The following is a 21,917-nucleotide window of genomic DNA, read 5'->3' on the forward strand; positions in this document are numbered from 1 at the left end:
AATCCAAGAACATGGTATATCTCTCCATCTATTTGTATCATCTTTAATTTCTTTCATCAGTGTCCTATAATTTTCTGCATACAGGTCTTTTGTCTCCTTAGGTAGGTTTATTCCTAGATATTTTATTCTTTTTGTTGCAATGGTAAACGGGAGTGTTTTCTTAATTTCACTTTCAGATTTTTCATCATTAGTGTATAGGAATGCAAGAGATTTCTGTGCATTAATTTTGTATCCTGCTACTTTACCAAATTCATTGATTAGCTCTAGTAGTTTTCTGGTAGCATCTTTAGGATTCTCTATGTATAGTATCATGTCATCTGCAAACAGTGACAGCTTCACTTCTTCTTTTCCGATTTGGATTCCTTTTATTTCTTTTTCTTCTCTGATTGCTGTGGCTAACACTTCCAAAACTATGTTGAATAATAGTGGTGAGAGTGGGCAACCTTGTCTTGTTCCTGATCTTAGTGGAAATGGTTTCAGTTTTTCACCATTGAGGACAATGTTGGCTGTGGGTTTGTCATATACGGCCTTTATTATGTTGAGGAAAGTTCCCTCTATGCCTACTTTCTGCAGGGCTTTTATCATAAATGGGTGTTGAATTTTGTCGAAAGCTTTCTCTGCATCTATTGAGATGATCATATGGTTTTTCTCCTTCAATTTGTTAATATGATGTATCACGTTGATTGATTTGCGTATATTGAAGAATCCTTGCATTCCTGGAATAAACCCCACTTGATCATGGTGTATAATCCTTTTAATGTGCTGTTGGATTCTGTTTGCTAGTATTTTGTTGAGGATTTTTGCATCTATGTTCATCAGTGATATTGGCCTGTAGTTTTCTTTCTTTGTGACATCTTTGTCTGGTTTTGGTATCAGGGTGATGGTGGCGTCGTAGAATGAGTTGGGGAGTGTTCCTCCCTCTGCAATATTTTGGAAGAGTTTGAGAAGGATAGGTGTTAGCTCTTCTCTAAATGTTTGATAGAATTCGCCTGTGAAGCCATCTGGTCCTGGGCTTTTGTGTGTTGGAAGATTTTTAATCACAGTTTCAATTTCAGTGCTTGTGATTGGTCTGTTCATATTTTCTATTTCTTCCTGGTTCAGTCTCGGCAGGTTGTGCATTTCTAAGAATCTGTCCATTTCTTCCAGGTTGTCCATTTTATTGGCATAGAGTTGCTTGTGGTAATCTCTCATGATCGTTTGTATTTCTGCAGTGTCAGTGGTTACTTCTCCTTTTTCATTTCTAATTCTATTGATTTGAGTCTTCTCTCTTTTTCTCTTGATGAGTCTGGCTAATGGTTTATCAATTTTGTTTATCTTCTCAAAGAACCAGCTTTTAGTTTCATTGATTTTTGCTATTGTTTCCTTCATTTCTTTTTCATTTATTTCTGATCTGATCTTTATGATTTCTTTCCTTCTGCTAGCTTTGGGGTTTTTTTGTTCTTCTTTCTCTAATTGCTTTAGGTGCAAGGTTAGGTTGTTTATTCAAGATGTTTCCTGTTTCTTGATGTAGGCTTGTATTGCTATAAACTTCCCTCTTAGAACTGCTTTTGCTGCATCCCATAGGTTTTGGGTCGTCGTGTCTCCATTGTCATTTGTTTCTAGGTATTTTTTGATTTCCCCTTTGATTTCTTCAGTGATCGCTTCGTTATTAAGTAGTGTATTGTGTAGCCTCCATGTGTTTGTATTTTTTACAGATCTTTTCCTGTAATTGATACCTAGTCTCATAGCGTTGTGGTCGGAAAAGATACTTGATACGATTTCAATTTTTTTAAATTTACCAAGGCTTGATTTGTGACCCAAGATATGATCTATCCTGGAGAATGTTCCATGAGCACTTGAGAAAAATGTGTATTCTGTTGTTTTTGGGTGGAATGTCCTATAAATATCAATTAAGTCCATCTTGTTTAATGTATCATTTAAAGCTTGTGTTTCCTTATTTATTTTCATTTTGGATGATCTGTCCATTGGTGAAAGTGGGGTGTTAAAGTCCCCTACTATGATTGTGTTACTGTCGATTTCCCCTTTAATGGCTGTTAGTATTTGCCTTATGTATTGAGGTGCTCCTATGTTGGGTGCATAAATATTTACAATTGTTATACCTTCCTCTTGGATCGATCCCTTGATCATTATATAGTGTCCTTCTTTGTCTCTTGTAATAGTCTATTTTAAAGTCTATTTTGTCTGATATGAGAATTGCTACTCCAGCTTTCTTTTGATTTCCATTTGCATGGAATATCTTTTTCCATCCCCTCACTTTCAGTCTGTATGTGTCTCTAGGTCTGAAGTGGGTCTCTTGTAGACAGCATATATATGGGTCTTGTTTTTGTATCCATTCAGCCAGTCTGTGTCTTTTGGTGGGAGCATTTAATCCATTTACATTTAAGGTAATTATCGATATGTATGTTCCTATTCCCATTTTCTTAAATGTTTTGGGTTTGTTATTGTAGGTGTTTTCCTTCTCTTGTGTTTCTTGCCTAGAGAAGTTCCTTTAGCATTTGTTGTAAAGCTGGTTTGGTGGTGCTGAACTCTCTCAGCTTTTGCTTGTCTGTAAAGGTTTTAATTTCTCCATCAAATCTGAATGAGATCCTTGCTGGGTAGGGTAATCTTGGTTGTAGGTTTTTCTCCTTCATCACTTTAAGTATATCCTGCCACTCCCTTCTGGCTTGCAGAGTTTCTGCTGAAAGATCAGCTGTTAACCTTATGGGGATGCCCTTGTGTGTTATTTGTTGTTTTTCCCTTGCTGCTTTTAATATGTTTTCTTTATATTTAATTTTTGATAGTTTGATTAATATGTGTCTTGGTGTGTTTCTCCTTGGATTTATCCTGTATGGGACTCTCTGTGCTTCCAGGACTTGATTAACTATTTCCTTTCCCATATTAGGGAAGTTTTCAACTATAATCTCTTCAAATATTTTCTCAGTCCCTTTCTTTTTCTCTTCTTCTTCTGGGACCCCTATAATTGGAATGTTGGTGCGTTTAATGTTGTCCCAGAGGTCTCTGAGACTGTCCTCAGTTCTTTTCATTCTTTTTTTCTTTATTCTGCTCTGCAGTAGTTATTTCCACCATTTTATCTTCCAGGTCACTTATCCGTTCTTCTGCCTCAGTTATTCTGCTATTGATCCCATCTAGAGTATTTTTAATTTCATTTATTGTGCATTTCATCGTTGCTTGGTTCTCCTTTAGTTCTTCTACGTCCTTGTTAAATGTTTCTTGCATTTTGTCTATTCTATTTCCAAGATTTTGGATCATCCTTACTATCATTATTCTGAATTCTTTTTCAGGTAGACTACCTATTTCCTCTTCGTTTGTTAGGTCTGGTGTGTTTTGACCCTGCTCCTTCATCTGCTGTGTGTTTTTCTGTCTTCTCATTTTGCTTATCTTACTGTGTTTGGGGTCTCCTTTTCACAGGCTACAGGTTTGTAGTTCCCATTGTTTTTGGTATCTGTCTCCAGTGGCTAAGGTTGGTTCAGTGGGTTGTGTAGGTTTCCTGGTGGAGGGAACTAGTGCCTGTGTTCTGGTGGATGAGGCTGGATCTTGTCTTTCTGGTGGGCACGTCCACGTCTGGTGGTGTGTTTTGGGGTGTCTGTGGCCTTATTATGATTTTAGGCAGCCTCTCTGTTAATGGATGGGGCTGTGTTCCTGTCTTGCTAGTTGTTTGGCATAGGGTGTCCAGCACTGTAGCTTGCTGGTCGTTGAGTGAAGCTGGGTCTTGATGTTGAGATGGAGATCTCTGAGAGATTTTCGCTGTTTGGTATTACGTGGAGCTGGGAGGTCTCTTGTGGACCAGTGTCCTGAAGTTGGCTCTCCCACCTCAGAGGCACAGCCCTGATGCCTGGCTGGAGCACCAAGAGCCTTTCATCCACACGGCTCAGAATAAAAGGGAGAAAAAATAGAAAGAAAGAAAGAAAGAGGATAAAATAAAATAAAATAAAGCTATTATAATAAAAAATAAGAAAAAAATTATTAAGAATAAATTTATTAAGACAAAAAAAATTTTTAATTTTTAAAAATAGATTTATTAATTTTTTATAATAAAAATTAAGAAAAAAATTATTAAGAAAAAAATTTTTAATTTTTTAAAATAAAAAATATGAAAAAACTTATTAAAAAAATTTAAAAAATTTTTTAGAAATAGAAAATAAGGAAAAAATTATTAAGAAAACATTTATTAGGGAAAAAAGAAAAAAAAATTTTTAAGTAAAAAAAAAAACAAAAAAAAACAGACAAACGGACAGGCCTAACCCTAGGACTAAGGGTGAGAGCAAAGCTATACAGACAAAATCTCACCCAGAAGCATACACATATACACTCACAAAAAAGGGAAAAGGGGAAAAATTAATATATCCTGCTCCCAAAGTCCACCTCCTAAATTTGGGATGATTCGTTGTCTATTCAGGTATTCAACAGATGCAGGCACATCAAGTTGTTTGTGGAGCTTTAATCCGCTGCTTCTGAGGCTGCTGGGAGAGATTTCCCTTTCTCTTCTTTGTTCGTACAGCTCCCGGGGTTCAGCTTTGGATTTGGACCCGCCTCTGCATGTAGGTCGCCTGAGGGCGTCTGTTCCCCGCCCAGACAGAACGGGGTTAAAGGAGCAGCTGCTTCGGGGGCTCTGGCTCAGTCAGGCCGGGGGGAGGGAGCGGTACGGAGGAGGCGGGGCGAGCCTGCGGCGGCAGAAGCCGGCGTGACGTTGCAGCAGCCTGAGGCGCGCCGTGCGCTCTCCCGGGGAAGCTGTCCCCGGATCACGGGAGCCTGGCCGTGGCGGGCTGCACTGGCTCCCGGGAGGGGCGGTGTGGAGCGTGACCTGTGCTCGCACACAGGCTTCTTGGTGGCGGCAGCAGCAGCCTTAGCGTCTCATGCCCGTCTCTGGGGTCCGCGCTGATCGCTGCGGCGCTCTGAATCCCCTCTCCTTGCGCGCCGCGAAACAAAGAGGCAAGAAAATGTCTCTTGCCTGAAGGGCAGCTGCAGTCTTTTTCCCGGACTCCCTCCCGGCTAGCACCGAAGCCCGAGCCTCAGCTCCCAGCCCCCGCCCGCCCCAGCGGCTGAGCAGACAAGCCTCTCGGGCTGGTGAGTGCTGCTCGGCGCCGATCCTCTGTGCGGGAGTCTCTCCGCTTTGCCCTCCGCACCCCTGTGGCTGCGCTCTCCTCCGTGGCTCTGAAGCTTCCCCCCTCCGCCACCCACAGTCTCTGCCCACGAAGGGGCTTCCTAGTGTGTGGAAACCTTTCCTCCTTCACAGCTCCCTCCCACTGGTGCAGGTCCCGTCCCTATTCTTTTGTCTCTGTTATTCCTTTTTTCTTTTGCCCTACCCAAGTACGTGGGGATTTTCTTGCCTTTTGGGAGGTCTGACGTCTTCTGCCAGCGTTCAGTGGGTGTTCTGTAGGAGCAGTTCCACGTGTAGATGTATTTCTACTGTATCTGTGGGAAGGAAGGTGATCTCCGCGTCTTACTCTTCCGCCATCTTGCCAGTTGGGTGTATTTTTAACTAAAGAAGAAACTGCCAAAATGTTTTCCAAAGTAGCTGCATTATTTTGCACACCCTAAAGCAACATATATGAATTCCATGTCCTCACCAACATTTGTTTTTATCAGTCTTTCAAATATTAGTCATTCTAGTGGGTGTAGGAGAGTATTTCATTATGGCTTTAATTTGTGTTTCCATGTTGACTAATTATGTCAAACACTTTAAAATGTTGGTCATTTGTATGTCTTCCTTTGTGAAATGTCTGTTCATTTCTTTTGCCTATTTAAAAAAATTGGCTGTCTGCCTTTTTATTTAATTTTTTTTAACATCTTTATTGGAGTATAATTGCTTTACAATGGTGTGTTAGTTTCTGCTTTATAACAAAGTGAATCAGCTATATGTATACATATATCCCCATATCTCCTCCCTCTTGCGTATCCCTCCCACCCTCCCTATCCCACCCCTCTAGGTGGTCACAAAGCACCAAGCTGATCTCCCTGTGCTATGTGGCTGCTTCCCACTAGCTCTCTATTTTACATTAGGTACTGTATATATGTCCATGCCACTCTCTAACTTCATCCCAGCTTACCCTTCCCCCTCCCAGTATCGTCAAGTCCATTCTCTACATCTGCATCTTTATTCCTGTCCTGCCCCTAGGTTTTTCAGAACTATTTCTTTTTTTTTTTTTTTAGATTCCGTATATATGTGTTAGCATACGGTATTTGTTTTTTGCTTTCTGGCTTACTTCACTCTGTATGACAGACTCTAGGTCCATCCACCTCACTACAAATAACTCAATTTCGTTTCTTTTTATGGCTGCGTAATATTCCATTGTATATATGTGCCACATCTTCTTTATCCATTCATCTGTCGATGGACACTTATGTTGCTTCCATGTCCTGGCTATTGTAAATAGAGCTGCAATGAACATTGTGGTACATGACTCTTTTTGAATTATGGTTTTCTCAGGGTATATGCCCAGTAGTGGGATTGCTGGGTTATATGGTAGTTCTATTTTTAGTTTTTTAAGGACCCTCTATATTGTTCTGCACAGTGGCTGTATCAGTTTACATTCCCACCAACACTGCAGAAGGGTTCCTTTTTCTCCACACCCTCTCCAGCATTTATTGTTTGTAGATTTTTTGATGATGGCCGTTCTGGCCAGTGTGAGGTGATACCTCATTGTAGCTTTGATTTGCATTTCTCTAATGATTAGTGATGCTGAGCATCCTTTCATGTGTTTGTGGGCAATCTGTATATCTTCTTTGGAGAAATGTCTATTTAGGTCTTCTGCCCATTTTTGGATTGGGTTGTTTGTGTTTTTGATATTGAGCTGCATGAGCTGCTTGTAAATTTTGGAGATTTATCCTTTGTCAGTTGCTTCATTTGCAAATATTTTCTCCCATTCTGAGGGTTGTCTTTTGGTCTTGTTTATGGTTTCCTTTGCTGTGCAAAAGCTTTTAAGTTTCATTAGGTCCCATTTGTTTATTTTTGTTTTTATGTCTATTTCTCTTGGAGGTGGGTCAAAAAGGATCTTGCTGTGATTTATGTCATAGAGTGTTCCGCCTATGTTTTCCTCTAAGAGTTTGATAGTGTCTGGCCTTACACTTAGGTCTTTAATCCATTTTGAGTTTATTTTTGTGTATGGTGTTAGGGAGTGTTCTAATTTCATTCTTTTACATGTAGCTGTCCAGTTTTCCCAGCACCTCTTATTGAAGAGGCTGTCTTTTCTCCATTGTATACTCTTGCCTCCTTTATCAAAGATAAGGTTACCATATGTGTGTGCGTTTATCTCTGGGCTTTCTATCCCGTTCGATTGATCTATATTTCTGTTTTTGTGCCAGTACCATACCTTATTGTTGAGTAATAGGTAGAAGGTTTTCATATATTATAGATACAAATCCGTTGTCAGGTATACCCATTGTGAATATTTTCTCCTAGACTATGACTTGGCTCTTCATTTTCTTAAATAATGTCTGGTAAGCATACACTATTGAATTATGAAAGTATAATTTCTCTTTATTTTCTTTCATAATCATTGCTTTTTGTGTCCCATCTAAAAAATCTTTGCCTACACTCATGATCAAAGATAATCTTGTATATTTTCTTCTACAGGTTTCATAATTTTAGCTTTTATATCTAGGATTATGATGTATCTCAAATTAATTTTTGTGTATGGTGTGAGGAAGGCGTTGAAATTCATTTTGTTTTTAGATATTTACCCAGTTGTTGCAGCAAATTTGTTGAAATTATCTTTTTTTCCTCATTGGATTATCTTGGTGCCTCTTTTGAAAATCTATTGATTGTGTGTGAGTCTATTTCTATACCTATTGTGGAACCTATTGTGTTCCATTGATTTATTGGTCTATCTTTATGCCAACACCACACTGTATTTATTTATAGCATTAGAGAAGTTTTGATATTAGGTAGTGCAAGTTCTCCAGCTTTGTTCTTTTTTCTCAAGATTGTTTGGCTGTTCTAAATCCTTCACATTTCTATATAAATTTTAGAATCAGTTTTTCAGTCTCTACGTAGAAAGTTTGGTGGAATACTGAATGGGACTTCATTTAATCTATAGATCAATTTGGGGAGATTTATTTAAATGACTCACAATATTGAATCTTACAATCCATGAACATCATATATCTCCCTATTTTCATCATATATCTCCCTATTTACTTGTTTCTTTAAGTTCTATCAGCACTATTACGTAGTTTTCAGTGTAAAGATTTTACACATTATTAGTTGAATGTATCCTTGAGTACTTTGTGCTCTTTAACACTATTATAAATTATATTTTTTGAAATTTCATTTTTATGTGTTTTTTACTGACATATAGAAAATACAATTAATTTTTATACATTGACCTTGATTCCGGTGACCTACACATAACTTTCTACCTATTATTTGTATATAATTTAATAGCACCAAAAAACCTTGTACCTTTTGTATTTTTTTGGTATCCACACTATTTAGTCATTGGAAACTCTACAGAACCGTATTAGCTTTCTGGCCTTCCTTTGCTTCAAGTGGCAAATCAAATTTTTAAAAAGGAAATTATTCTTGTAGATTAACAGGGGATTTTAAATGGGATTGGCCTAAATAGTTATTAATATGAATAACCTGGTTCCTGACTCAAGTTTAGTGATATTTGTTCCAGAAAATAGATGACATCTGTCTCTACTTCCAAGTTTTAGCTTAATAAGAGAAACGGCCACCTCTTTCTGAACATGGAGTCCAATGTAGAAAGCAAAGGAAGTTATTGAATTATAGAATTATAAAATCCAATGGACAGAAAGTGCTTTTAGAGGTTTTCTTTGTAGTTTAATTTCTTCTTGCTAGCATAAAACACAGATATAAGGCAATTTCTTATTTAGAAACAGGGAGAGTATAAATTATGAATTTAGAGCTCAGTGAAAATAGAATATTCATTTTGCAGACCTTTGTTATTTAGTCTTTTAAAAGTGTTAGGATGAGAAAATGCACAGTTATTTCATTGTTTCGGGGGAAACGAAAACAGAGCAAAAGAATCCATTTGACAATTTCATAATGTTTCTGAGCATCAGATGCAGACAGTGCTGGAAAGGACATGAAACATCATGAATTATGCCCCTTGTTTTTACAGAGCAGGGTTCTGGGGCCCAGAGAAGTGGGGTAACTGTCCCCTTCTAAGTTATGGCTCCTGATTGGAGGTGCATCCATTTCCAGTGACTCCTCATTGACTAACTAGAACTCTGATGATTAACTCTTTTGTTTCAAAACAGTTACGTTTGGGAACTTACATATATTTTCGTATAAAACTCTCTTTGAATTCAAGTATAGAATGGGCACAGTTCAACTCTCAGCTTTCTGGGAATGAATGATTTACAGGGTACATCCTATACTTTAATACTAGAGTTTTCCCCACCTTCATGACTCCATCTCAGTTAGAGAGAATCTAGAAAAGGCAAAGAAATCCTATTCACTTTTCCCAGGGGCCTGGGATTGAGAAGCAAAATTCTGTGAAGAGAAGGCTATTTCTAGAGGGGCTGCTAGAACTGATGACCCCCTCTGTAATGCAGCTTCTGCCTTTATTGGAGGGAATGGGGAATCATTTCCAGGGGTTGCAGGAAGCTTACCTAGGACTTCAGATCATAAAGGTGGTATGTGAGTGAGAATGAGTAGACTTTCCTCAAAACAGGCAGAACACTGGAGTGAGAGAGATTTACTTTTTGAATTATTTCTGCTGTGGACTTTCAGATGATAGTGGGTTCCACTTAATATTAGTTTGGCCTTTGCCCACTTGGCAGGCAGTAGACAGCTTGGTCGTACCATTCGGTGACCCTCCTCCACCTTCAGGTCACCTAAGGTACCTGTGCAGGGGACTTGGGCACTGGGGCTTCTCCAAGACCAAGGAAGGAAAGGCACTCTACGTTAAAAAATGAACAGTTTCCAAAGGCAACAGGTGCAACTATTGCTGTGTGACAATTACCCCAAAACGTAGTGGCTTAAAAAATGGTAAACATTTATTATCACTCAAAGTTTCCAGGGAGGAATTTGGGAGTGGCTTGGCGAGGTGATTCTGGCTTGAGGTTTCTTATCACTTTGCACCTGAGATGTCAGCCTGGGCTGCAGTTCTACTTCTAAAGGTGGCTCATTCCATTCTGGAAAACAGAGTAGTGGTTCCCGGTCATTGGGGGTGAGGGGAAGGGGTTGGCTACAGTGGGGCCGTAAGAGGGCATTTGGGGGGTTGTGGAACTTGTCTGGACCTTGATATGGCTTCCTGGCTGTATGAGTTTGTTTGTCAAAACTTACATAACTGTATCCAAGAAGAGAGTGGGGAGAGTGGAATGTCAATTTCAAAAGCCAAATAAAAGAAGAAAGAAAATGTGAGTCACTCATATATTGGTAGGAGGCCTTTGTTTTTCTCCTCGTGGGCCTCTCCCAGGAGTTTTGAAGGTGCTCGTGCTGTGGACCCTGGCTTCCCACAGAGCCTCAGGTGAAAGCCATCCTTTTTAGGATGCTCCAAGGTCACATGGCCTCGCTTCCATCACTTTCTGTTGGTTAGAAGTCAATGCCAGTCCCTATTCAAGGGGTGGTTGGGAATTCAACTCCACCTTTGAAGAGGGGACTACCACAGAACACGTGGACATTTTTAAACCACCACAATCAGAATGCAGGTGGACACCCGACCCATGTGACAAATACTGTGCTGTCATACCCTTTGTAGACTTTGGAGTGGAAAACGTCTCATCCACAGGAGGCATTCATGTATGCAATAAACACAAGTCAAGTATTTCATTAAAAAAATCTGATAGAGATTTCTGCCTATTCTCATGAGAACCAGGTCAACAGAAAACAGTTTCTCTGAGGTCCTCTGCCCAAGACTTGATGGATGTGACAGCGGGAATCGGCAAAGACAGGGCACACTTTCCCAGCTGAAGGTTGCTTGAGAATCTCCATTTGAGTTTTCAACAATCCTTCCTTCATCTGACAACCATTTTCCCTTAAGACATGGCCACTCCAATACGCTTGGGGATTCCAGAGTTTTGGGGAGCAAATTAATTGGAGTTAACAGTTTGCTCGTGGGCTCCTAATCTCCCTGTGAGATGATAGAAACAGAAATTCTGATCAGGTGACTCGAGGTCAAGATTTTAGAAACAGAAAGCTTGTTATGTGTTGGTGTATTTCCTCTTTGATGACTTCTTTGATTTTTTCATTTATTTTCCACTTCATTCCACTAACATTGAACTCCTACCTGGTACCAAGCACAAAGTGCTGGAGATTCCACAGTGAATGAGAAGAGAAGGTTCCTATCGAGAAGAAGCAGGAAATAAACAAGCAAAATACATTTAGCCTGTGACAAGTGCTAATGGGAGGTGTGTTCCTTTAAATGGGAAAGTTAGTGACAACCACTCAGAGAAGCTGACATTTTGAACTGTGACCTGAAGGATCCAGACACGAAGCACCTGCCCCTTCAAGCAGCGGTGCTGGCAGGTGCAAAGGCCCTGTGGTGGGCAGAGGGCCTGAAACTAATGAGAGGAGAGGGGTAAAAAGTGAGATTGTGACCTAGATGAGGTCACACTGCATAGATCTTAATAGGCCATGGGAAGAAGTTGTGATTTATTCTAAGTGCACCCAGGTGTTTGCATCTCATTTTATTTGTGAATCCAAATGTTCCACCTATTCTCTACTTTAGGGCTTAGTTCATTTCCATTCTGGGTCACCGGCTCTTCCCTCTGTCCAAGAGCAGGTCCTGCTCCTGTCATTCCTGGGGACGCACCCTTTACCTGCTTCCTTTGTTCAGGGCTACATTTCTCAAATCACAAGCAGGTTTTTAGGGTAGCAGCCCTTTCTGGCCAGAGGTCCATCATTCATTCATGGTTTTCAGGACTAAGAAAAAGCTCTGGAGTTCCTTTAGTATGAAAGTCATACTGACCAAGGTCTCTTTAATAGTTTTGGGGGATTGGGGGTATGGGGGGGGAGAACCGAAATTTCTTGACAGTCTTGGGGAGGAAACCAAGCTCGGGAAGGGCATGTTGGTTCCTGAAAAAGAGCAGGGGAGTTAGAGAGAGATGCATTAGGTGCATCCAGGCATGTTTGGGCAGTTTATTCACAGGAAAATGGACCTAACAAATCCCCATTGAAGTCTTCATTTCAGAACAGAGGATTCTGGCCACTGAATTGAGCCTTGTTTAAGTGAGCAAGTAAAAGAGACCTGTGAAGGTGACAGCGGGCATGGGAATGGAGGTGAAACTCCCAGATGGTGTGATCGGAGGCGTCAGGTGAACCTTGAAGGGCACTGGAAGATGTGCAGGTCAGGCAGCTGAGTGGGACCCTACTGCAGGCTGAGGACGGACCCCACGCAAAGGCCTGCGAGCTGGGGGGACAGCAGCGCCCCCTGGGGGAACTGTGTGGGATGGCTGGAGCTTAAGGCCACTTTTGGGGTTAATGGGAGAAGCACCTCGAGAAACAGTCAGATCGTGGCGGCAGTTGAATACTTCCACTGAACCCTGAAGGTTATGGGGAGTAACTTAAAGATTTTTGGCAGGAAAGTTACATGTTGATATTTGTATTTTTGAAAGAGATGTCTACAGACGGCAATGTGGAGCCTGGATTAGAAGGGAATTGGATGGGAGGCAGGGAGATTTATTGGGAGGCTACTAATTTAATCCAGTGAGAAATTATGCCAACCTGAGCTAAAGCAAGTAGTAGCAGCAGGAATATCAGTAAAGGGAAAAAATGAGGAACAAATTGGATATGAATTCAACAGAATTTGGTGGACAGTTGATCCTCCAGAGCCCTTGACAGCTGCACCTTCCATGTACAGGCAGGGCCTGCCCATGATTGACTCTTAACTGAATACCCAGATACCGTCAGAACCTTCTACTGAAGCACGAATCCCAGGGCTGGGCATTTGGTGTTATCTGTCCTGATACTTTTAACCCAGTCGTGGTCTTGTCAAAGTTTCTGGAGGGCGGGGTCCATACCTTCTTATTCTTTGTATCACCTACAGTATGCAAAACAACGTATCATTGATGGAAGGTCCTGAATGGATGCCCAGGATTTGAGTGGTCTCACTCCTATTAACCAACTCCAGTTTTTCTGGTGCACTCAGAATTATGGGTCTCGAACGGGTGATTGAACATTTCCCAGTGCTGAATACTTGATAAAAAATTACTATGTCAAGTAAGGTGCATTTTTATTCCATTTAATAAGTTAAAACAAAAGCCTTAGTTCATTCCTTATAGGAATATTTTCAGTCTCTGAAAGCTGTATGTATTTTATCTAGTTGAGAATCAGCAGCAAATAGGGCCTTTAAGCAGATATGATAATTATAGAACAATTGAATGGTAGGGGAAGAGGTGCCAGAAGAAAATGCTCAGCTTAGCTTACACCTGGTTGTTTTTGCATTATTATTTTTAATGTGTTTTGACACCTCAGCTGTTGCATCTAGCCTTGCTCTGATGTTCAGAGCCCATATTTTGGGTTAGATAATTAAACTGCTTAAATGGCTCGTGTTCCTGTCATATTACTGGAGTGGGAAAATAGGGTGATATGGAAGAGATCATTTTCCTTCATTCATTCACTCATACTTACTAAGTATCTATTATGTACCAGGCTCTGTGCCTAAAGATTTACAGAATATTGAAATGTCTGTGACTCATCGTCCAATCTCAAAGCATTTAAAGTCTTGAGAAGAACAGGGAGAGCAAAATAATACGTTTATTGAAATAAGTATAACACAAAATATGAAAAAATAAAATCAGAGCTTAAAAGCCACTCCAGCATGATGCCTTGGGAATTGAAAGTAGGGAAACAATGACTTCCAACCTGGAGTTAGCAACAGGACACGTGGAAACTGATGACCAGTTTCTTTAGAGAAGAGGGCTCAGCATGACTAAAAGTGTAGGGAGATGGCAGACGTATGAGTACGATTAGCAATCCAGTTCACTGGAGTTAGTGACATAAAGCTGAGAAGACAGATCAGAACCAAATTATAAATAGCCTTACATGTCAGGCAAAGCTGAACTTTATTTGATAGCCACTGACATTTTTTTTTTTTTTTTTTTTTGAGTAGGATGATGACCGGTCTTATCTGTGCTTTAGGGGGATAACTCTGTGATGGATTGTAATGGGGGGATTCAGGAGGCCAGGAGACTGGATAGAATTGATGCAGTGCGAAGGCCTGGAGGGGCCCAAGGTCCAGCAGGGGGAGGGAAGAAATGGGACCAGTGAAAGATACACGTATTTCTCTTTGCACTGGTCAGCAGACTTCCCCACGTCGGCCAAATGAAGAGAAGTCAGAGCATTAGAATTTTCAAAGACACCTTGGCGAGGCCTTGGGAACACTCATAGGGAAAATAGAAATTTAATGAGTAATATGAGTAATGACTTAGATTTCTGTTCACTCTCAAATCCAACAAGAAATGTAGCTGATGAACATTCATGGCAGTCTGTTTACATCCTGTAGGGCCATTCTTTCTTCAGCCAAGACAGATTTTGGTCCATTATTGCTCTTCATGAAGCGAATGAATGGAACACTGTCTGAAGAAGCTGGGTTAACTCTTCATCATCACTGACTAGGTTCCAGAATGGACGAGCTTGGCTTTTCAAACGGAATCATTCTGTCTCCATTTATGCGTTGTGGGCAAACTCATCAAACAGAGAACTACAAAGCCGCTTGGATTTCTAATTTCAGAGTGGGCTAATACATTGGAAACAGCCTTAAATTTGACACATGGAGACAGTGTCCTTGGTTTTGAGATGCTGACCAAGAAAAGGGCAAAAGCAACATCAAAACACACCCACCAAAAATCCAGGTCACTTAAGTGTTCTTTAGTTGCCAATTTTGGCTACATTGAGGAAGCTGACAGTATCATGTGAAGATGCTTTCCTTCCTCAGTGCTCTAAGGCTTTTCCTCAGTATTGATTGAAGGTCTCTCTTGTTTAGTTTAAGCTCCAAAAACAGAGATCGTATTTTACAAGAGCTCAGCACGGTGTTTTCCTAAGGTTCTGGGAACACATATCTGCCATGCTTGCTCTTAAATAGCTGTGGGCTTTGGTAGTGGCTCTGTTAGTTGGGCTTTGTATTCAACAAAATAAGGGATGCTTTGGGAAAACATGCAAAATCAGGAGAAACCTGTCTTTTAACAAGTGGGAAACTTTTCTTTGTTTCTAAAATTATAGCTTTAACTCCACGCAAAAAAGTAATCATAAGTGTCGATTTTTTTCAAAGCTGCTACCGATAGACCTAATTTTCTGCAATAGATGGGATTCTATAAAGTGAATTGTGAACTGAGATTAAGGTATACAAATGTCAGGTTTACTCAAAGGAGAGCCTACTGACTGATGTTTTTGTTCACTATCTTATTTTGACTAATATTTAATGAGCACTTAGCGTATAACAAGCATTGTGATAAACCCTGGCATATAAAGATGGCATTGCCCTGAAATATAAAAGACATTCTCACATCTTCAAGAAGTCCACAGCAATATTTTGAAAAGCTGTTTACCTGAAAATCTCTGGTGTATCCTGCATACATAAACGCATAGAGATACAGGAAGGAAAACACACCCACAAAAGCGTAGTGCGTTCTACACGTTCGATCTATTTTTCAAACAGCTTCTGCTACTGGCAATTATTATCTCATGTGAACAGTTCCCCAAGAAAATGGGGATTTTATAGTTGAGGTTGATGTAAGGGAAGAAGCAGTAGGCATCCTGGTAAATTGTGTCTGGAACCTTTGTATGGCTATATGCCCAGGGTGGAAACTGCTACATGCAAATGGAGACAGTCAATCCTATAGATGCTTTGCTCTAATGGAATCACTTGAAAGAAAGATCTCTTCATTTATTCATCCACTGGTTGTTCAACGAATCCTTATTAGGTGATTATTATGTTTGTGTTATATGTTATCATGCTGGATGTTGGGATGCAATAATGAACAAGACACGGTCCTTGAGTTCAGGAAATTTCCACGCTTAATAGGAAAAACAAGCATTTTAACATTATTTTAAAAATGTATTTAAAATTCCCAAATGATTTACATGTCCTTACTGTATGAAATGGGAAAATTTTCCTTAAAATCTTGGAGAAAACATTTTCATTTAAACATATACAATAATAAAACTAAAGATTTCCTTAGAAATATGGAGGCTGGTGGTGTGCTGCCAGTAGAAATGTTATTTACCAAAACAGACCTTTTATTTGGAAGGTATGTACGATGCCTCCGTTAGCTAAGTGGGTTCTTAGACCTGGGTAATGAACAAAAATATGCCATAACTTGAGTTTGGAGTCTATTTTTGCAAAGTATGCCAATGTTACATTTACTAAAATAGCTAATGGACCAGTGGAGTGGCATCGCTTTTCACTGATACCAGCTGGCTAACTGTTAACTGATTTGAAATGAGTTATCAAGCACTGCTGTTTTGTAAATAAGAGTCTTGGGTTTTTATGCCGTTACGTGTGAAAGAGGGGCATCTATTGCTCACTACGAACCCTTTTTTTTGGTGGGAGCTGTGGTTTCACAAAGTCCTGGTTACTCATTAAGGTTTGGTATAATGGACTCAGAGACAGAAACCCTGGAGTTGAGTTCTGTCTCTGTTAAGTAGCTGGGAGATCTTGATGGGTCGCTTCACCTCTCTGGGCCTCAGTTTCCTCTCTTATACAATGAAGGTGTTGGGCTGGTCATCCACAATGTCTCCTTAGCATCACCTTCCATCTAGTTTCCATCCCATCCGTCTGAACCACAGAGGAACACTTTATTGTAAGTCCATGTGCTTGGGGTGTGGACAGCTGAACCTCTGGAATAGGATCTGGTACAGATTGTCTAAGACCAGTTTTTATGATGAACTAACCCTACCTTGGACCCATAAGGAAGAGCTTTATTTTGCTCCCTCTCTATTCTTTTTGACCACCCATGGGCTTCTGCACTTGGGCCACAATGTAGACTTGATTCAGGTATGTAGTCTTAGCAAATAGCTTTTTCTTACTGTTTGGCTTGAGTCTGAACAAACTATATCTCTACTTGAAGCTCTAAGCAAACCAACACAGTTAGAACTCTGGAGGCACCCTGACTTATTCCCCTAAAACCTGAGATTTCCTGTCAACCCCTAAAGGTCAATGCCAACTTCATCTCCTTACTCATCCCCTCATCTCATCTCTGTTCTGTAGCTTTCCCTCAATTTCAAGTGCACATCTGTAAGTTTCCAATTTTCAGCCCTTAGACATAAAAGTTCTTCAGTGGAGTCAGTGGTCATTGGCCTCTACAACACACATGCACACACACGTCCCCACACATACATACGTGATTACTGATCATATATATTGTTTCTAATTGTCTCTCATTTTCTCCCAGTGTGGTTACTATTTGAATGGAATTCACGATTGTTGCACCCAATCATGGGGGTCCAATTCCATTAATAGTGGGATAACTCTTATCAGATCAACCCTCCCACTGATAAAGACTATAAACTCTGGACAGTATATAAAACTCATGTAACTGAAGGCAATGAAGAACAAACATTCAAAAACAGGTGAGAACTTGAGGGAATTGAATACTTGGAAGAAACAAACAACATTGAGTGAGTTTCCCAGTTTTCGTGGCTTTTTCCCTCAAGGCTGACCTCGGTCAGCATCAAGCTGATTGGCTAAAGCTCAGATAAAAGCCCACAGTCTTAATGGCCTGAAAAACCAGAGCAAAGAGCTCTTGGGGACAAGGGCACTAGAATAGAAAGTGGAGGAAAAATTCAAGAAAGAAAAGCCATAGAGCGGAAGCTTCAAATTCTGTGTTTATACTCTGCCTAAACTTGTTCCTGACACCTAAGCAACACCTCCAAGGGGCCAACTCCAAACATCCTAGCAAAGGCTAAAAGGCTAAAAAATGGCTGAGCACCCATTTCAACTGCTACTCCCCACCCTCTGCTGCAACACACACACAACTGGGGAGCGTTTGAGTTCAGCCAAGTTCACTGCCTTCTTTAAAAATCAGTACTCTTTGGAGGAATATAAGAGAATACAGAGCTTACACAGTGTATCATTTCACAATGTCCAGATAAGATATCAAGTTAATACACATGCCTATGAAGAAATAGGAAAATATGACCCATTTTTTAAGAGAAAAAGCAATCAGTGCAGACTAAACACTGAGCTGATGCAGCTAATGGACATGCTTGAGGATGTAGAGGGAAACACAGTCATAATGAGAGAGGAAATAGAAAATCTACTCAGCAACAGGAACAAAAAAGAATCAAGTGGAAAATTTAGATCTGAAAAACAGAATATTCAAAATAAAAAAATTTACTGGAGGCGGGTCTGGCGGAGCGCGGCTCCGCGCGCCCCTTGGCCGGGCCCGGAGCTGCACCAGTCGTTGCCCCCAGCCGAGCGCGGTCCGCCTCCCTCCCAGCGATCAGCCGTCCGGAGGGGGACCAGAGGGCGTGCCGGCATCCACCAGGGACGCCGCCGCCTGCGCTCGCAGCCCGCGGGTGAAGAGGAAAGCACGGCCTCGCTCGGCCCGGAGGGAGGAAAAGGCGGCGGCCGGGCTCCGCGTGACCGGCACCCACAGCAATGCGCAGCACGATCTGTAAGTTACCCCCGCAAGAGGGCTGTAGTGAACCAATGGTCCAAGACCTGGCCCACGTTGTTGCAGAGGCCACAGGGGTCCCGCTGCCTTTTCAGAAACTCATACTGAAGGGGAAATCTCTGAAGGAAATGGAGACGCCATTGTCAGCGCTTGGAATACCAAACGGTGGCCGGGTCATGTTAACTGGGAAAAAGAACAGTCCCGAGGAAGAAGTTGAACTAAAGAAGTTGAAAGACTTGGAGAAGTCTGTGGAGAAGATAGTTGACCGACTGGAGGAGTTGAGGAAAGAGCTTACTGGAATCCAGCAGGGTTTTCTGACCAAGGATTTGCAAGCTGAAGCTCTCTGCAAACTCTATAGGCGAGCAGTTTATGAAGATCTTGGAAGAGATTGACACACTGATTCTGCCCGAAAATCGCAAAGACGGTAGAATGAAAAAGGAAGGGTTTGGTGAAAAGGATTCAGGCGTTCCTAGCTGAGTGCGGCGCAGGGGGGCAGAACATCTGCCAGGAGACGGAGTGACTGTAGTCCGTAAACTTGGCCCTGACTCACCGAGGTGAGGCAGAGAAGGCAGGGCTGCCCCGAAGAACAGCTCCACAAGCTCTGCCCTCTCTGGATCAGCAGTTACGCGCCTTCCCCGGGGCTGCTGGGGACAACTGGACGATTGCCAGTTTTCCTTCTCTTATACCCGCTCTCGGTGAACAAGTATTGCCTGTACGATCTTAGCGCCCCTGTCAGTTTCTCATTCCGTCTCTGTATATCTGTGCCGTCCAGCAGCCCACCTTGTCTGGAGGGGGCCTCCCCTACCCAAGTCTTCCCAGCTTTTTTGACCTTCGGATGCTTTCTTTGGGCTGGTGAGAGCTCTCATTTGTCCTGGGGTAGTTCCGGGTTTATCAGCTATGCTGGTCTTCAGATATGTGAGGCCTTTTTGCCCTTACGAGCCCATAGTCCCATCTGTGTAAACCAGAATCACCAGGAGGTTCTGAGTCTGGTCAGGAATGTTGGGAATGGCTCAGAACAGGTGTTTGGCACACAGGGAGTCCAAGTATCTCTCGTTGTGACCTAATTCTGGAACAGCTGGCTGGGTTGTGGGTTCATAGACCCTGTCTTCACCCCGCAGTGACCCTGACCAGCCACCGGCTGTGAGCTCTCAGGGGGCCATTCCTGGATTGGGGCTTGTGGTTGATCCATGGACTTCCTTGTCCCCAAGCAAATCTTTAGGAGGTTAGAACCCAGAGTTGTCTAAGTCTCTGCTCGAAACCGGATCAGAACCAGAGTTCTCCCGGGTCAGGGGGAGACAGAGTGAATAATAAAGCAGGCAGGTAGTGAGGGCCACCGTAAACTTCTCAGGAGTTCCTTCAAAGGCATTTCTGTCAACCGTACCCTTCTGAGATCTACATTTCCTTCGAGTTCCTTCGAGGCTGTGTTTGTCTGTTTTGTGGCCTTTTCCCTCTTCGTTGTTATTTAAAAAATAGAACAGTTTATATAGACGTCAGCAAGCAGAAGAGTGTTTAGAATTTTTTTTATTTTTGGCAGATGAAGTATGGGAAGCAAAACCTTCTGAGGTTCTAGTCTAGCTATGTTATCAAGTTGAGAGTGGCCCTGCGTGCCGGAACTCTTAAAACGGGTCAGCTGCTGTCACCCCATTTTTCACACAGTGCCCAGGAGACAGGTTTCCAACAGGCCACTGTGCGGCCAACCTTATTTCGCAGAGAGGGCATCAGTGAAGTCCCGGGAATTTAGGGCTGCGTGGGTGGGACCTGGGACAAGGTGGTGGTAAGGGGGGTGGGCAAGAGGACGAGGCTCAGGGTCCAGCCCACCCACCCCCAACTTTAATCAGAGCAGTCCAGTATTTATCTGTTTCTAGGTAATAGCTGTGTGGCCTTGGGCCCCAGCAGGTTCCTGTGTGCCAGATATCATTCTAAGTTCTTGAGGTATATTAGGTATTGAATCCTCACACACTCTAGGAGGTAGACAGATACTATCCCTGTTTCAGAGATGAGCTCAGGTAATTTGCTCAAGATCATAGAGAGACAAAACCAGGACACAAACTGGGCAGCTTGACTCCGAGGCCATGTCCTTAATCTCTACCAGTTTGCCTCCCACCTGACATGGGGTTGCTCACACCCTCTCATTATTTATCTCCCATGTTGGCCTCTGCACTCCCCCTCTGGCCCACTCCAGTTCGTCCTCCACAGAGTGACTGAGTGATCACGAAGTGCACATCTTATCATGTCAGTCCCCTGCTTAAAAACCTCAATGGCCCCCATTTCTCTTGGGATAAAGGCCAAGGTCCTTACCCTGCGCCCTTCTCATCTCGGGCCACTCTCCTGTTTGCTCTCTGCTGTCAGCCACTCCGGTCTAGTTCAGGCCCTCAGGTGCTCTGTACCCTGTCCCGCCCTGCGGTCTTTGCACACGCTGTTCCTCTGCTTGGACAGTTCCACACCATCCTTCCCCTACCCCTACCCCTGTCCTAGGCGACTCCTGTTCATCCTTCAGAACGTAAATGTCTCTTCATGGAGAAACCTCACCTACTACTGTCTGAGAACATCAAGCCCCCAGGTGATATCCTTTCACAGCTTGTCATGACTTTTTACGAAAAACAGCACTTATCATGGTCTATGATGATTTATTTGTGGGATTATTTGATTAATATTTGCCTTTATGCTAGACTGTGAGTTCCTTGGGTTAAGGAGCTTCTTTGTCTTGTTAGCAGTGTATTTCAAGCACATTGTCTGGTTTATATTAGGTGCTCAATAAATATTTGGAGAATGAGTGAAAAAAAAAATTTACTGGATATGTTTATAAGACCAATTGGATTTGAACAAAGAGTCAGCAAACTTGAATTTATATCAGTAGAAATGACCTAATCTAAAGAACACAGAGAAAATATATTTAAAAAATTAAAATGTCACAGTAGTGCATGGGATAATGTCAAATAGTCTAACATATGTGACAGAAACAAATTTACATAAGTAGGATAAATGTGAAGAAAACCATACCTTGAGTCATCATGATCATCATAGTCAAACTGCTGAAAACAAAAGATACAGAGAAAATCTTAAAAGCAGCCAGAGAAAATGTACACGTCACACAGAGAGCAACAATATGAATTATAGCTGATTTCTCATTAAAACAAACAAATTGAATCCAGAAGTCAGGGGAGCTCCTCAAAGTCCTGGAAAGAAAACAACAGCAAACAAATAAACAAACCCGTCAACCAGTGAAAATATTCTTCAAGAATAAAGATGTAACAAAGACATTTTCAAATAAACAAAAAACTAGAGTTTGTTGCCAGCAGACCTGCACTGCAAGAAGTGCTACAGAAGTTCTTCAGGCTGTACAGAAATACCAGATGGAAAATCGGATCCTCAAGACGGAATGAAAATCACCAGGC

At 41.7% G+C, this 21,917-nt stretch overlaps 1 protein-coding gene and 1 pseudogene across 1 annotated transcript in view; both read left to right on the plus strand.

Moving 5' to 3' along the window:
• Positions 1–21,917, plus strand: part of ZMAT4 (zinc finger matrin-type 4) — a 305,476-nt gene that overhangs the window by 223,186 nt on the left and 60,373 nt on the right. The gene's annotated exons all lie outside the window — the stretch shown is intronic.
• On the plus strand, positions 12,176–19,246 carry LOC133081465 (BAG family molecular chaperone regulator 1-like; annotated as a pseudogene).

Source organism: Eubalaena glacialis, chromosome 20 (genome assembly GCF_028564815.1).
Source record: "Eubalaena glacialis isolate mEubGla1 chromosome 20, mEubGla1.1.hap2.+ XY, whole genome shotgun sequence".
Taxonomy (NCBI): Eukaryota; Metazoa; Chordata; class Mammalia; order Artiodactyla; family Balaenidae; genus Eubalaena; species Eubalaena glacialis.